General features: G+C 47.8%; 1 long non-coding RNA gene across 1 annotated transcript in view; it reads right to left on the bottom strand.

Moving 5' to 3' along the window:
* LOC122927106 overlaps positions 1–18344 on the bottom strand; it is a 56453-nt gene that overhangs the window by 34031 nt on the left and 4078 nt on the right. Inside the window, exon 3 of the long non-coding RNA XR_006387758.1 lies at positions 80–226. This is a non-coding gene — a long non-coding RNA (uncharacterized LOC122927106). The remainder of the gene's footprint in view (positions 1–79; positions 227–18344) is intronic.

The following is an 18344-nucleotide window of genomic DNA, read 5'->3' as shown; positions in this document are numbered from 1 at the left end:
CAATAAATTCCCCCTCAGTGGTATTATTTTTTTATACTTTAACGCAATATTGGCAAAGAAGCAGAAATAGACAACTTACATGTGGGAAGATCAGGAGTACAGTAGTCAGTTTTGCAGCATGAAGTGCTCAGCCTCATATGTCCATGTTGTAGGGTCACCGTGCCCTTTAAGCCACAATTTGATGAAAGTGCGCATGATCTGGTCAAAGATGTAGACTTTACTCCAGCTAAAAATAAACAAAGCAAACATTTTCTTTCTTACTGAAATAGGAAAGTGTATAATATATATATATATATATATATATATATTTAGTAAGAGATCGTTTACTTTTAGGGGGTCACCATCACAGATTACTTCACCAGACAAGGGTAGAATGTCCAAACTCGTGTTTTATTCCTTACGTTTCAGCAAAACAGGTTATGAAGTTGCGGCTTCAACTTATCATGTGTGACATTAACACAAAATAACAAATCCTTGCCCGGCTAGGCTCTAACTAAACACATAAGCGTATCCCTGACTCACCTAGAGAGCCCTGTTCACACATGGAACACAAATGCGGCTATCCTCAGCCATTCAGTCCAGCAACCTCAAGGCTGTGACACTTAAACACCTTTTTGGGGGATTGTGGCCCAGTAGTCCTCCCGACTCTGGCCTCGTGATCCTTGTTTCACAGGCGTCACCGCGTCCCCCAAAGTTCAGGCTATCACCTAGCCTCGTGGCTCCTCAGCCCACCCGGCTGAGACCACTCACCAGGACTCTGCTTCACCAAACACTCCAGAGTGAGACACACCCAAGATCCAGTAGCAGGATTAAATAGGATCCCTGGACATGAGCATGCCTCAAGTCCCGGACTGGAACCTGGGGAAACAACACCTCAATGTTCACATTGCCACATATCCCCCCCCTCTTTTCAAACCTGTGGGGGTGAACCCATGTACCAACTGGATGCTCGCAACAGGGCATCCGCATTATACTGCCATCTTCCGTCTCAACTTTCCCCCTGGAAGAGATGTATGCTTCCCTTTATTTTGCCAGACCCAGGCCATCAGAGCTTTGTTTGTCATAAACACTGCCTTCCTACCTAGACTACAGTGTCTAAGGGCCTCCTCCGTCTCCTCTTCGCTGGAGAACTTAGCTTTCTGGCTTGCTTCTTTTCTAGATTTCTTCCTAGGCCCACAACCTTTAACTTCCGCAACCTTTACAGCCGCGTTTTCCACGGGGAGCTCCCACCTCCTCCTTTTGTTGGAGATCCGGCTGGTCAGTTTTAAACCACCCTTCAGCCGCTCTAATGTCACCTGGATATCAGGCAGTAGATCCTTCAGCTCACTTATCTCCTTCTGATTGCAGCTGTACTGACACGTCTGGTCATCTACCACTGCCTGGGTATAGGTCTCAGTCACTAGGCTGACGTCTCCCCACTTAACTCTCGTCACGTCAGGTATAACTGTTGTCTGGTCGCTACTAGCAACTACTTTAATTTCGCAAGACCTTGACCTGGTAGCTTCTTTCTCCGAGTTGCCATCGGTCACAGCACATTCGTCATATATACTGCTCGGGTCATTATCAATTCTGACCTCTAGGGGCACCGATGAGCTAACCCCCACCTGGGACACTTCCTTAATAACCAAAAAACACTGTGGAGACTGCATATCCACCTCTGGTAGGTGCGGTACACCCTCTAGCCCTGTCATATTCTCCTGCACATTCAAACACTGAGCTGGAGCTGGGCTTTGCTCCACACTACTTATAGGCATGTCTTCAAATCTTTTGATCAAGTCATATAGATCTTCATGAAAAATAGCAGATGTAGAAAATAAAGCTTCATCATCATTTACATTTTTACCACCAGGGGGCGCTTCTCCCCTGACCACAACCTGCAACGGAAAAGGTATATCACTGTCACCACATATTTCATATGACATCATATTTTCATTATGCATTTCCGCACTCTTGTCACCATCACTTTGCACTTTACCAGCACCATTGTTTTCAATGGTCAACATTCTTTCCCATGGAGGTCAATGTGCAGCTCTCTTAGATCTTCACTTAAAAGGACAGGTCCAGGTTCTGCAGGAGTTTTGTCACTATCTGCAGAAGTGTCTACCTTACCCCCCAGCAACAAAACAATATCACGGCCCAATAACACATTAGGTATACGTGAAACTGCATCACGAAGTTCACAAGTCCCAGATTGCATTGGAGTCTCACACTCAGGGAGAGCCACCGGACAGTCCTCGCTAACTCCATGAAAGTCCCGCATATAGTTCTCAGCCACCCGGAGGGCAGGTACCAGGACCACCTGGCTCTCTGCGTCCAACAACGCCTGGACTGGACTGCCCCACACATTGGTGTAGCAGTCTCTAGTCCGGGTGTTTTTACACCGACTGGCTCGGCAGATAGCAACTGCTGCCAGCTCATACCACAGCACATGGCTTCTGAGGCATTAGGGCACTGGTCAGCAACATGCCCAACCTCCAGAGGCCTGCTCCCTGTCACTTCAACTGCTGTATAAGAAACAACTGGAACGCTCTTACCCACAGCCGTCACGGGTTTGGCGCTTCCAAGTGCTGTACGCACGTCTCTCCAGCAGTCATCTTCCTTCTCCGGGATGTTGGAAACCTCCCATCTTTGATTCCTGGTCATAGGACAACCAGGTGCACACCTTCCCACTTGGCGACATCTCCAGCAGCACTCTCTCTGTTGCCGGACAGCTGCCTGCTGTCGAGGTTGGTTGCTCTTAGCAACAGCATTACGGCATCTTCGCACATCGTCTCTAGGACTCTTGCAACACGCCAGACCTGCAGGGTATGACGAAGTGAGGTCACGGTTATGGGCAATCGAGGGTACTCACTATATTTGAAGAACCCTGGGCAGGCGCGTGGCAGTGAAGGAGAGGTAGACACGGTTCCTCTGGGGCACGCTCTGTAGATAGGGACCAGGCCTGATGGTGGATGAGGTGCCCTGGATGTTACAGGTATTTTGTCTGCCTGGAGCAAAGTCCCTGTGGTATTCGTGACGCCAGTGCCTTTGGACGGTGGCACGCCGGTTGGTGGTTGGAATGATGGAGGTACACAAGTATATAGTGAACCAAACGTACCTTTACTGAACAATCCAACTTTGTACAGCAGGTAGGAGTACAGTCTTTCAAACACAGTTCCACAAGGAGGCTTATTCACAAAAATGGCAGGCAATATTCATGCAAGATACGCAGAGGGTAAACTTCACAAGCACTCAGCAGCAGGTTGTACCTTTCCTCAGAATCAATGTACACTGTCCTTTCTAGAACTCCTGCTCTGGCTTTATCGCCCAAGGCCCGGATGCCTAAAAGGGTGGCTTAAATCCTTGGTTACTTTCTTCCTCAGGTATTAGATTCTTGCTGCACTTTCTAGTGTGATCTGCCCATCAGGGTCACTTAGCTTACCCTGGATCGCCTTCCCTTGTAAGGTGGATTACTGTGGGTTTTCTCCCAGGAGGTTGGATCCTGCAACTGGGGTATCTTCAGAGCTAACTAAGGCTCTCTTGTTCTCAGGCAGGCTGGAGCTTCTCACTAGCCTCCTGGACATCACTAGCAGCCAGGGCTATCCAGCTGCATGTCAGGAGCAGGCTTCTTAACCTCTGTCTTCTCAGACTCCTGACTCTGCACTAACACTCCCTGTCTGGGCCTGGACATTTATACTAGGGGCTCCCTATCTCCCTCTAGTGTCTGGGATGTCTAACTACACCCAACTAGGCCTGCTATTGCATCACACAGGGGAACATTGCATGTAAAACACATCAGAACATACATTAAATGCAGAATTAAATATGACATTTCTGTTCCTTGTGAGTAGGAGTAACGCGCACACCAATTGACCCTTGTGTAGTGCCCACCCCTACCTAGTGGGACACTACATACCCCCACGCTATAACGTTGCCCGTCCTCGGCGCAACATGGAGGGTCCCTGCACAGCTGGATACTGCACCTGTAATAGGGAAAATAAAGCAAAGCAGGAAAACACATCTACATTTGCAAGAATACATTATATGTATACATCAGGCAGTTCCACTGGATTAGGAGCAAGTAATGGTGAAAAGGGGCGTCGTTCTCTTCTCTCAGGATAACACAATGGGAACAGGGGCGCTGACCTGGTGCAGCGTAACAATAAATACCAGGATAGTCCATAATAATTCCTTTAAGTGCAAATTGTCCATAGAAAATGTAAAAACAATTAAATAACAATTCTTGGAGGCTCAAAGCATATAAAATGAGTCCGTTCCTAGGTTATTTTCTTTTTGTTTAATCCACAGCCACGTAAAGATATCGCAGATGAAACTAGAGAGGCAGATAGAATCACAGAGGCTCGCACGAGGTGGAGTCCATCTCTGGGCACAATACTTTAAAACAGTAGCAAAATCTCAGAGGCTCATGTGCATTTGAGTTTATCCCTGGGCCCAATTCTTTTAAATTCCAGTTGCATAATAAAATAGCAGCACATAAAATAGTCCACATTATTCAAATGGCATACACATCAAAGTAGTGCTGTAATACCCTTAATCAACCTGAAAAGGGGGTTAAAGGGTTAAAAGTGCAACTTATGAAAACAGGCACAACTGGGTTTTCACTCTGAGAAAGCAGGCAGGAGGTCCTGTAAACAAGATGGCCTTGCTGCACGTGGTACTTCAGTGGCTTGCCGCTTCCACTGAGCCGTGTGTAACTGGCAGCAGCAACAGAGGGCCAAAACAACGAAGGACTCCTGTCCTGAAAGGGTTAAATCTTCTTTAGGATCCCTTGGTAAATAAAGCAAACATCAAGGGCCTAGCAGGCCAATTCACAGGGGCATGTCATATTCACTTTGCATTTCAGTGGTGCTCCCTGGCTCCATTTGTATATTGGGCCTGTACTGAGGTTCAATCGATGGATGTGCCCACAACACAGTATTGGGGGGCAACTGTAACATAAACGGACCCCTAATAGGTATAGGCCCCATAGGCCTAGGGGTAATCAAAGTCGCTGACCTCACCGGAGCAGGCATAACAAACGTGGGCTGCTGCACTGGCCTGGGTACCGCTGCTGCAAGCGGTCCGGTGGGTTCTGGAACAACTGGCTCTGTGCGCCGGTGCACAGCGTAAGAGGATCCCACCGCAGGTGCCGGTACTAAGGAGGGACGACTGACAGGGACAGGTACTCTCACCTTAAACCCGGAGACGTCCAAGTCCTTACGTCCTCTTTCTTGCAGGTCAGGTGGAGTCCGGATCCTGGCGGAGGCAGTCTGGCGTAGCTCCCGCAATTTCAGCTCCAGCCGCACGATCTGGTCGTCCAGGCTTTCGGAGTCGGGATCGCTGGTCTCCGCTGTCGTTGTCGGCACTTGGGCGGTGGGTGGTTCGTCCTGCGCAGCCGCTGCAGGCTCAGGTGAGGCGTCCGCTTTCCTCCCTCTGCGGATATTCTCCAGGGCAGCTCTGAATCTCTCTGCATCCTGAAGCTCACGGACAGTTTTCTCCCTGCGAGGCAACTCAGGTGAGGGCCATGGGCTAACCCTCTTCTCTACCACTGTCGGCTGCCAGAACACATTTGGGCCAATGAAAGAGCCCCGTTCTTGGAAGGCGTGATGGGCCGGTCCTGGAGAGCATTCATATTCACGCTCGCAGCCAGGGTTGTCCTCCGGAGAGCGCACAGACTCACGCTCGCAGCCAGAGTAGTCCTCATCAAAGTCCCAGTCCTCTGTCTTCTTTTTCGGACGGGACACGGCAGTGGCGTAGGGGCCTCGCAGGCCCTCAGCAGGGGTAAATTCAACCTCCTCTCCCTCGCGGAGGTTGTGTAGACGTTCTGGGAGGTAACTCCGCTTGACGGACCTCCTGTTGACATATAAGTCTCGTCCAGTCAGGTAGTCTTTTATAAAACCGAAGCCTCGGTCCTTGTCAAAGGCCACAACCAACCCCCTTCTCCTTTCCAGGCGGGGTTGTGTGTCGGTGTGGCACTCGTGAACGGTCTTTGCCAGTTCTTCGTAGTAAATCTTGGTTTTGGTTGTCTTCTTTATGGCGGCCTCCCGGATCTCTGCCATCAATGCGGACCACTTGAACGAGGGCTGGAAGAAGTCTCTCCAGGAGCCATAATAGGTCTCCGGTTGCGTCCTCTGTGGCGGGCAGGCGGGTCTCTCCGGTCCCGGAGAGTAGGCCGGTGGAGCGTCCTCTTGCTCTACACCAGTCACATTCATGTTTAATAAATCAGGCGCGGACATATCAGCAGGAAAGTCCTCACTCCTCAACATGCTCGATCCTTCTCTGGAGAGCGACAGGGTGGCGCCAATAAGTTCAGACAGATCCTCCCATTGCACTGGGAGGCCGCCCCCCAGGTACTCCAGTATGGGGGAGGCGGAGTCCATTACAGCAGACATGCAAATGTCCAGACAGGGCGGTGGCGCCAGCATACAGCCTTCCCGCACTTTTAGCAGAAGGCGCCAATTTTTACCGCCAATTTAAGATGAAGATGACGCAGCAAACAATTTCAAGCAAGCTCAGCGGCCATCTTTGAGCAAAATAGCTGTCTATTCACTGACAGCAAGCGGTGGCTTAAATAAGCAGAAAACAGTCCATACAATGCAATCTTCACACCGCAAATATTGCAGTTCACTTTGGCCCAGCAATTTTCAATAAAACAATTGGGGCATGTCACTTTAAGATAATTTTCAGCACACAGTTTTTAAATCCGCTATGGCGCAGGAATATTCGGATCCTGTTTGTGACGCCAATTTATGCAACACGCCAGACCTGCAGGGTATGACGAAGTGAGGTCACGGTTATGGGCAATCGAGGGTACTCACTATATTTGAAGAACCCTGGGCAGGCGCGTGGCAGTGAAGGAGAGGTAGACACGGTTCCTCTGGGGCACGCTCTGTAGATAGGGACCAGGCCTGATGGTGGATGAGGTGCCCTGGATGTTACAGGTATTTTGTCTGCCTGGAGCAAAGTCCCTGTGGTATTCGTGACGCCAGTGCCTTTGGACGGTGGCACGCCGGTTGGTGGTTGGAATGATGGAGGTACACAAGTATATAGTGAACCAAACGTACCTTTACTGAACAATCCAACTTTGTACAGCAGGTAGGAGTACAGTCTTTCAAACACAGTTCCACAAGGAGGCTTATTCACAAAAATGGCAGGCAATATTCATGCAAGATACGCAGAGGGTAAACTTCACAAGCACTCAGCAGCAGGTTGTACCTTTCCTCAGAATCAATGTACACTGTCCTTTCTAGAACTCCTGCTCTGGCTTTATCGCCCAAGGCCCGGATGCCTAAAAGGGTGGCTTAAATCCTTGGTTACTTTCTTCCTCAGGTATTAGATTCTTGCTGCACTTTCTAGTGTGATCTGCCCATCAGGGTCACTTAGCTTACCCTGGATCGCCTTCCCTTGTAAGGTGGATTACTGTGGGTTTTCTCCCAGGAGGTTGGATCCTGCAACTGGGGTATCTTCAGAGCTAACTAAGGCTCTCTTGTTCTCAGGCAGGCTGGAGCTTCTCACTAGCCTCCTGGACATCACTAGCAGCCAGGGCTATCCAGCTGCATGTCAGGAGCAGGCTTCTTAACCTCTGTCTTCTCAGACTCCTGACTCTGCACTAACACTCCCTGTCTGGGCCTGGACATTTATACTAGGGGCTCCCTATCTCCCTCTAGTGTCTGGGATGTCTAACTACACCCAACTAGGCCTGCTATTGCATCACACAGGGGAACATTGCATGTAAAACACATCAGAACATACATTAAATGCAGAATTAAATATGACATTTCTGTTCCTTGTGAGTAGGAGTAACGCGCACACCAATTGACCCTTGTGTAGTGCCCACCCCTACCTAGTGGGACACTACACTCTGTACACCTTGGCAGAAAACACTTTAACTCTTGAGAGCTGCACTGCTCTCTATCTCACTCTCTTCCCATTGGTTGCCCTTGGCAACGGCATACACCACCTCTGCATCCAACCGCATCCTGGTCACGAGGTCACTGCCCAGTTCCTCCGCACAGCAGTTACCATGGGAAACGCCTTGGGTTAGGACATCTCTTTGTTTGTCCAACCCGCACATGAGCTTTCCCTGATCCTGTTGCCACATCATTTGCCTTTGGCTAGCCTTCAGATTGGCCCGCATAAGCTGCTTGGTGAAATCCTCCATCCACCCCATAGCAACTGACAGTCCTCTAGCAACACACCAAAAAAAAAACATTTAAAAAAAATTATAATTCCAAACAGGTCAGTCTCTTTTCTGGTCTTCTGGCCCTTTAAATCTCTGCACCACAGCAAAAATAGTCCACAATAGCACGAGCAGCCCCTGCTCCACCGAATAAACATGCTTCCGGGCCTTTAAACTCCAGCACAGCAGGATTCAGCAGCACCTGCTCTTTTTCTTGTTGTAGCCCCTAGTAACCAACTGTTGCCCTTCTTCCACAGACAACTTGCCCACATCCTCCACCAATTGTGGGGGGTTAGCTCTTCTCTGGGGGTCATTCCCACAGGTTACTTCACCAGACACGGACATACTGTCCAAACTTTGCATTTATTGTACAACACCAGCAACAACAAACAATAACACAAAACAAATACCTGCCCGGCTGGGCTCTAACTAAACATAGGGTAGAATCCCTGACTCACCTATAGAGTGCTGTTCAGACACGGTCATAACCTGCGGCTTTCTTAGCTAGCCCAGCAGCCTCCACGCTGTAGCAAACGCAAGTCCCTCTTGGGGGACTGTGTTACCTGTAAACAGAGGCCTGTTGAGGCTCTGTCTGTGTGGTCTCAGCTGGGCTAGGCTGAGGGACCATGAGGCTAAGTGACAGCCTGGAATTTGGGGGACGCAGTGACGCCTGCGGTACAAGGGCCACAAGGTCATAGTCGGGAGGACTGTTCTGTAGATTGTATGGTTATAAGGGAACGCAACGTAAGCCCCATAGAAGTGAATGGGACCGCATGAAAATTGCAAGCAGCCGCAAGCAAGTGCGAATGCGGTGCTATTTTCATGCATGGTTGCTAAGTGATGGACCATGTGATGAGCGCAGTGATGTCACCAAAGGTCCTTTTCCTCCCAGGTCCTCAAAGAAGAATAAAGAAGACGAGAAGGACTGCATGAACAAGTGGATGAGGTGAGTTAAATTTATTTTTTTTATTTCTTAACCATCCCTAATTTACTTAGCATTCTCTATTAAGAATGCTATTATTTTCCCTTATAACCATGTTATAAGGCAGGCATGCTCAACCTGCGGCCCTCCAGCTGTTGTAAAACTACAACTCCCACAATGCCCTGCTGTAGGCTGTTCAGGCATGCTGGGAGTTGTAGTTTTGCAACAGCTGGAGGGTCGCAAGTTGAGCATGCCTGTTATAAGGGAAAATAATAAAATCTACACAACACTGATCCCAAACCCGAACTTCTATGAAGAAGTCTGGGTTTTGGTCTTGGTGCCAAACATGCCGATGCGGGCAATCCGCTTCGTGAAATAGCCAAGCTCCATTCCGGACAGCAGAGACACGCAGCATTAACATGATTGATAATGCTCTTTGCCTCTCTGTAACCTTTTTACTACAAAATTATAGTGACAACTTTATCTCACTGTGATTTTGTAGTGAAAAGATCAGAGAGGCATAGAGCATTATCAATCATGTTAATGCTCCGTGTCTCTGCTGTCCGGAACGGGGCTTAGCTCTCTTTCACGCAGAGGATTACCAGAATGGCATCCGCTCATGTGAAAGAGCCCTAAAACATGATTTTTTTTCTTGTTTCAAAAGTGATTTTATTGTTTTAAATGTAAAAAAATAAAAGTATACATATTAGGTATTCCCACATCCGTAAGAACCTGGCTCTATAAAAATATCACATGACCTAACCCCTCAGGTGAACAACGTAAAGAAAAAGAAAGAAAAACAGTGTCTAAAAAGCCATTTTTTGTCACCTTACATCACAAAAAGTTTAATAGCAAGCAATCAAAAAGTCATATGCACCCCAATATCATACCAATCAAACCGCCATCTTATCCCGCAAAAAATGAGACCCTAAATAAGACAATCGCCTAAAATATTTTAAAAACTATGGCTTGCTTTTTTTGTTTCAACAATGCTGTTATTGTGTAAAACTAAAATAAATCAAAAAGTAGAAATATTAGGTATCGCCACATCCATAAGAACCTGCTGTATAAAAATATCACATGAACTAACCCCTCAGGAGAACACCGTTAAAATAATAATAACAATGGTATAAAAAAGCCATTTTTTGTCACCTTAAATCGCAAAAAGTGTAATACCAAGCGATCAGAAAGTCATGTAACCCTAAAATAGTACCAATGAAACCTCATACTGAAAAAACTGAGCCCCTACATAAGACATTCGCCCAAAAAAAACAAAAAAAACTATGGCTTTCAGAATATGGAGATACAAAATAGAATTTTTTCAAAAATGCTTTATTATGTAAAACTGAAACAAACAACCAAAAAAAGTTGGCATATTTGGTATTTTCGCGTCTGTTACAACCTGCTCTATAAAAATACTGCATGATCTAACCTGTCAGATGAACATTGTAAATAACAAAAAATAAAAACGGTGCCAAAATAGCTATTTTTTGTTACCTTGCCTCATAAAAAGTGTAATATATAGTGTAATCTAATATGTAAGCCTCACAAAGTGACTTCAGATCTGAACTGGTCCTTAACCCCTTTCCGACCGCAATCTCTATATATACGTGATAGCTGCACATACCCTGTGCAGCTACCACGTGTATAGATGTCAATCCAGCTCTTTAATCCAAGCGCTGCAAAGCGCTTGGATTAAAGCTTCTGCCCCTGCACTGCTGCTGTCACGGACAGCATACAGTCTAGTAATGCCGGCAAGGGACCAATCAGAGTGGCCCCTTGCCGGCAATCGATCCGATTGGTTAGTCTGTGCAGACTAACCAATTGGATTGCGGCAGTGTTAAAATGCCGGTTTCAGGCTCTGATCTGCGCTCTGCAGATCAGAGCCTGAAATCAGGTAATGTGTAATGAAGCCCCCCATCTGTGCCTCCGATCTTTGCCCCCTTCCTGTGCGCCTCCAACCTCCCCACTCCTCCTGTGAGCCCGGCCTCCGATGCGATCCCCGCCCCCATCCATTTTTTATACCCCTGATGCGGTCCGCCTCCTCCCCCTCATGCATGCATCAGACCCCCAAATGTGCCCCCTCCTGCTGGCCATACCCCCCTTTACAGCGCTGCCCCGTATCTGTGCCTCCTGCCCCCGATGCGGTCCCCCTGCTATATTTGATGTTGGCGGCTCCATTCCTGAGCCGCCGACATCAGCAGCGAGTGTCAGCTGTATGCTGACACTCTGCTGTAACCCCTTAGATGCCGTGGCAGCGGCATCCATGGGGTTAATAGAGGGAGGGGGCTCCCTCTCTCAACCATCGGGGCTGCTGCGCTGTGATTGCAGCGCCCGATGGTTGCAAAAGTGCCCGGTGTTGCCATCTACAGGACATTTGATAGTATTGTACTTTGCAATGCAAAAGCATTGCAAAGTATAGTACAGCCATCAGCCCCACTGGATCTTCAAGATCCAAGTGGGACTTGATAAAAAAAAAGTGAAAATAATAAAAGTAAAGAAAAAAAAAAAAAATGTAATTTAAAAAAATAAATTGCCTTTTCCTATAAAAAATTAAAAAGAAAAAAAAAACTAGACATATTAGGTATCACCGCGTCCGTAACGACAGTCTTTATAAATATATCACATGATCGACCCCGTACGATAAACACAATAAAAAATAAAAACTGTCAAAAAAGCCATTTTTGTCGCCTAACACCACAAAAAGTGCAACACCGAGCGATCAAAAAGGCGTATGTCCCACAAAATGGTACCAATAAAATCGTCACCTCATCCCGCAAAAAATTAGACCCTACATAAGAAAGTCACTCAGCACTTCCGGTTCCGGCGCCAACATGGCAAGACGTGCGAGTGAAGCACCTCAACCGCCCGTGCCTCATAAACCTATCTCCCCAATATACCAGACTTGACGGGAGTCAGGAACTGGGACTACCCGCTGAAGACACTTACCGGCTCCATATGGACCAATTCTTAGTTACGATGGGGAGCAGGAACAAGCAAAGGGGACCTTTGAAAGTCACCAGGTCGCAGTCCGTGGCGCGAAACATGGCGGACAGCCCGCCTCAGCTATCACAAGCAGAACCGTCGCAGCTTTAACCAGGGAAAGACTCTGACATAGAAGGGGACCAGCCAGAAGATCTTGTCATAGACTACAAGCAGCTGGCCTTAGAGGTGGCGGCACGCATCCTGCCCGACCTCCAGGAGTCTCTATCCACTACGGTCTCGGCCACCGTGTCTCAGATCCGCCAAGACCTATTAGACCATGGTCGCCGTTTAGACGAGACAGAGGAAAGAATCGTGACGCTGGAAGACGAGCAGTCACACTATCGATCTGAATTCTCCAGACTCCAGCAAGAGAACAAGAGGATCATGCTAAAATTGGACGACCTAGAAAATCGTTCTCGAAGAAATAACCTGCGGCTGGTGGGCATAGCGGAGGCAGTCCCTCTCCATGAGCTGATCCAGTTGTGTGAACAGGAATTACCGCAGGCGCTAAATATCTCGACCCGGTGTAAAGTGGAGAGAGCCCACAGGATCGGGCAGGTGCCGCTATCGACGGGGAGACAGGATCGTGATTCGTCGACACATGCGGCACTTAACCAACGCCCGAGACAAGTGATAGTGCGGTACCTGGATTACTCAGAGAAGGCGGCCATTTTAAGAGCCTACAAAAGCAGCAAAGCCCCCCTGATGTTAAGGGGTTCTCGAGCCCTTCTATTTGAAGATTTCTCAGCGGAAGTGACCAGACGGAGGCGAGAGTTTTCCACTATCTGCTCAGATCTTTACAACGCTCAGGTATGATTCGCACTTTTATACCTTGCGACCCTGAGAGTGCATGATATGGAGGGTGCGGTATCTACCTTCCAAGACCCTCAAGAGGCTAGGAGCGCTCTGCAGCACATCCTACGAAAGGAGGGTGAAAGGTCCCCACGGGATAACACCCGAAGACGTACTCCACCATAATGAGAGGGGAGGAGTAGGGTTCCCTGACATCAGAAATTATAATTTGGCCAGCCTATTAAGGCATGGTTTAGATTGGATACACAGTACATCTCATTATTCGATCTAACAGACTGAGAAAGAAATGGCGAGACCCTGGTGTTTAAACGCACTGTTGCATACCAAATTCTCATGTTTACCCCTTGAGATAAGGAGTAGTGTTATGTTTAGGGATACAATAGCGGCTTGGAAGGCTGTGAGGAAAAAATTTAACCTTCCTTTCCTGGTGTCTAAACGTATGTCCCTGTGGGGGCACCCAGAGTTTAAAGCACTCTCCATAAACGCCCAATTTAACCAGTGGAACACCAAAGGGATTAAATCTGTTGAGCACCTTTGGAACTGAGAGTCAAAACAAATATATTCTTTTGGGGATCTAAGGGTGAAGTATCAGCTGACGAGGTCTCACTTTTTGGCATATCAGCAGATAAGGTCATTTTTAACATCTAGACTCACAGAGTTAACCCGCGAATTTGCAGCAAATAATTTTGACTCTTTTTTGCTCACCAAAGAGCCAAAAAAGGATCTAGCCACCATATACAGCTCCCTGAGAGATATTGACACAAAAATAGGAGACTCATCACTGTTAAAGGCATGGCTCAAATTTTTCCAGAATCTGATGATCCCGGATCAACTTCTGGATGGGTGGACTCTCATAAGGAAAGTAGTAAGTAGTGAAATATGGAGGGAATCATACTTAACCCCTTAAGGACTCAGCCCTATTTCGAAGTTTCAGTTTCTCTACTTCTGTAATACATAGTAATACCCCCAAAAATTGTGATGGCTTTACATTCCCCATATGTCTACTTCATGTGTGTAGCATTTTGGGAATGATATTTTATTTTTTGGGGATGTTACAAGGCTTAGAAGTTTAGAAGCAAATTTTAAAATTTTTCAGAAATCTTCAAAATCCCACTTTTTATGGACCAGTTCAGGTTTGCAGTCATATTGTGAGGCTTAGATAATAGAAACCTCCCAAAAATGACCCCATTCTAGAAACTACACCCCTCAAGGTATTCAAAACTGTTTTTTAAAACTTTATTAACCCTTTAGGTCTTCCACAAGAGTTAATGGCAGATGGAGAAACAATTTTGAAATTTCTATTTTTGGGAAAATTTTCCAATATAATCAATTTTTTCCAGGAGTAAAACAAGGGTTAACTGCCAAACAAAACTCAAAATGGGTGGCCCTGATTCTGTAGTTTGCAGAAACACCCCATATGTGGTCATAAACTACTGTTTGGCCAAACGGCAGGACATAGAAGGAGGGGAACACCATATGGGTTTTGGAAGGCAGATTTTGCAGGACTGGTTTTGTTTATACCATGTGCCATTTGAAGCCCCCTGTTGCACCCCTAGAATAGAAATTTCAAATAAGTGACTCCATCTAAGAAAGTACACCCCTCAAGGTATTCAAAACTGGGTTTACAAACTTTGTTAACCCTTTAGGTGTTCCACAAGAGTTAATGGCAGATGGAGAAACAATTTAGAAATTTCTATTTTTTGGAAAATTTTCCAATATAATCAATTTTTTCCAGGAGTAGAACAAGGGTTAACTGCCAAACAAAACTCAAAATGGGTTGCCCTGATTCTGTAGTTTGCAGAAACACCCCATATGTGGTCGTAAACTACTGTTTGGCCAAACGGCAGGACATAGAAGGAGGGGAACGTCATATGGTTTTTGGAAGGCAGATTTTGCTGGACTGGTTTATTTACACCATGTACCCTTTCAAGAACCCTGATGCACCCCTAGAGTAGAAACTCCATAAAAGTGACCCCATCTAGGAAACTACGGGATAAGGTGGTTGTTGTTTTGGGACTATTTTAGGTGTAAATATGATTTTTGGTTGCTCTATATCACTCTTTTTTGAGGCAATGTAACAAAAAAATTAAATTCTAAAAATGTTTCTACATTCGCTATTTAGTTTTGTGGAACACCTAAAGGGTTAACATAGTTTGTAAAGTAACTTTTGAATACCTTGAGGGGTGTAGTTTCTTAGATGGGGTCACTTTTTTGGAGTTTCTAGTCTAGGCTACATCAGGGGGGCTTCTAATGGGACATGGTGTCAAAAAAAACTGTCCATCAAAATCTGCCTTCCAGAAACCGTATGGAGTTCCCTTCGTTCTATGCCCTGCCGTGCGGCTATATAGCCATTTACGACCACATATGGGGTGTTTCTGCAAACTACAGAATCAGGGCCATAAATATTGAGTTTTGTTTGGCTGTTAACCCTTGCTTTATTACCGGCAAAAGGGATTCAAATTGAAATTTTGCCCAAAAATTTGTGTTTTGGCACCGTTTTTGTTTTATATTTTTAACACCGTTCATTCGAGGCGTTTGGTCAAATGTTATTTTTATAGCGACGACTTTTACGCACGCGACGATGCCCAATATGTATGGCTCTCAGACTTTGGAGACACTAAGCAGGCATCCTAAAAACTGCGGCCCTCCAGATGTTGTAAAACTACAATTCCCACCATGCCCTGCTGATGGCTGTAGGTTGTCTGGGCATGCTGGGAGTTATAGTTTTACAACATCTGGAGGGCCGCAGTTTGAGGATGCCTGCTCTAAAACTAATATTTTTTTGGGGAAAAAAAATTGTTTCTGTGTCTCCAAAGTCTAAGAGCCATAGTGTTTTATGTTCTCTAGTGGACTGTTGGGGATTATAAAAATTTAGTACTCCATGGAAGTGTGATACTCCCTGAAGCAATCGATAACGCAGAGGCCCGGATGATCGGGGCACGTGTCACATTGAGTGGTGGTGTCCTTCCGTATCCCCCTCTTGTGACACACTCTGCATCTTTTTTGGGTTCGTCCCTTCTTTCCAGTATGGGGGACCACACCTGGAAAGTGTTGGCCAGGGACGATCCGGGCGCCTCCAGTTCCCGAGGTACTCCGGCCTGCTCTTTCCCGGTCCGAAAAGATCAGGTCTTTGAGGACTGCCTCATAGAATTGGAGGAATGTCCTTGTGCTGCCAGCGCTTCGGGATAGTACAAAAGAGTTGTACATGGCAACCTGCACCAAGTAGACCGCAACTTTTTTGTACCATGCCCGGGTTTTGCGCATGGCATTATATGGCGTGAGGACTTGATCAGAGAGATCAACTCCTCCCATATACCGATTGTAGTCGACGATACAATCGGGCTTGAGGACCGTTGCCGTGGTACCTCGCATAGAGACTGGGGTAGTGCTGTTACCGTGGATTGTGGACAGCATAAGGACATCCCTCTTGTCCTTATACCTGACCAGCAACAGGTTTCCACTGGTAAGTGCACGGGTCTCACCCCTGGGGATAGGTACCTGGAGGGGGTGGGCAGGGAGGCCGCGCTGATTTTTCCGCACGGTCCCACAAGCGAACGTGGATCTGGCGGCAAGGGACCTGAACAAGGGAATGCTGGTATAAAAGTTATCCACGTACAAGTGGTAACCCTTATCCAGCAGTGGGTGCATAAGGTCCCACACGAGTTTCCCGCTAACACCCAGAGTGGGGGGACATTCTGGGGGTTGAATACGGGAATCTCGCCCCTCGTACACACAACATTTGTAAGTGTACCCTGAGGTACTCTCACAAATTTTGTATAGCTTCACGCCATACCTCGCCCGCTTTGTGGGAATGTATTGGCGGAAACTGAGTCTCCCCTTTAACGCAACGAGAGACTCATCAACCGCGACCTCCCTTCCAGGTACGTAGGCCTGTTCAAATTTGGCCCCAAAGTGATCGATGACCGGCCGTATCTTATACAGCCGGTCATAGGCAGGATCACCTCGGGATGGACATGCTGCATTATCGGAATAATGCAGACATTTCCGGATGGCCTCAAACCGGGGACGTGTCATGGCCATACTTTACAGTGGGGTCTGGTATAGGACGTCCCCACTCCAGTATTGCCTGACACTGGGTTTTTGGACTAGACCCGTATGCAGCACGAGGCCCCAAAATGTCCTCATTTCGGCTGCACTGACCGGCGTCCAGCCACCGGGTCTAGCCAAAAATGAGCCTGGGTTTTGAGCGACGAACTGTTGGGCGTACAGATTCGTCTGCTCCACCATCAAATTCACCAGTGGGTTACTGAAAATCAGCGAAATCCGGAATCTCAGGCTCAAAGTCCACTGGGGGACACCAGCTAAATTCATCGGCAGGGGGCTCCGGTGAACTTATTTGGTGGGCCGGGAAACCAGTACGAACCCCAGGGCGGCTCGTACTAGGGTGGGCCACAGGATCCCTAGCATGTGTGGCCCCTGGCTCCGCCTGGCGGCGTCTCCGCTGCCTTGGTGGCTCATCGTCATCCGATGATGATGAGGAGGATGCGGATGATAAAAGGAACGTGGGGTCATCCTCATCCTCACTGGGGCTCTCAGAGTCGGAGGCAATCTGGCCATATGCCTCCTCGGCCGAGAACACCCGGCGGACCATGGGTGTGTGTGCGTGTAGGTGTGCGTGTGTGGAAACCTTTATTATATGTGTGTGTGTGTGGGGGCAACGGGTGTTCGCGTACTAAAAAAAGGAAAATAAAGGGGCAAGTGTTAGGAAAAAAAAAAAAAAGTTCAAAGTTGCTGATCAGCGGTACAACGCTGATCAGCGGTGGGGCGGGCGATGCGCTAACAGTGGACGGACGCTAAAGTGCCGACCAGTCAGCGAACGCAGAAAAATAAAAAAAAAAGTGGTGGTAAGGGGGCTAGTGGTAAGGGGGGGGGGCTGGGGGAGGGCTGGTGGGGGGGATGGGTGGGGGGGTGGGGGGGGTGGGTGGGGGGGGGGCTGGTGGTGGTGGGGGGCTGGTAGGGGGGGGCAAGTGGCAGGGGGGGGTCTGGGGTCTGATAGATGGATCAAAAAAGTTTTGTGTAAAAGTTCTTTTTTTTTTTTTTTCCTAACTAACTTTTCCCTTCTTTCCCTTCCTAATGGTGCCTCTCCCTCACTGACCCTAACCTACCTGGGTGGCGATGGGTGCAGGAGGGTGATGGATGCCGATTAGGGGGACACAGGAGCTGGTGCTGGACGATGCTGCACGGTCAGGGTGCTGGACAGGAAGAGGAGGGGAGAGAGGAGCGCAGGAAGTTTGAATCTCGCGCCTCTCTCCCCTGCACCAATCAGCACCCTGGACAGCAGTGTTCAGCACCAGGGCCAGCACCGCCTCCTCAAATCCTCGGACTGCGATTGGTGGTGTAAAATTACGCCACCGATCGCAGTCTTTTTCCGGTTCATCGGGTCACAGGACACCCGAATGGACCGGAAACGCAGAAAACCGCAGGTCTGAATGGACCTGCGGTTTT

The sequence above is a fragment of the Bufo gargarizans genome, chromosome 2, assembly GCF_014858855.1.
Source record: "Bufo gargarizans isolate SCDJY-AF-19 chromosome 2, ASM1485885v1, whole genome shotgun sequence".
Taxonomy (NCBI): domain Eukaryota; kingdom Metazoa; phylum Chordata; class Amphibia; order Anura; family Bufonidae; genus Bufo; species Bufo gargarizans.
This window is presented reverse-complemented; position numbering and strand designations above follow the sequence as displayed.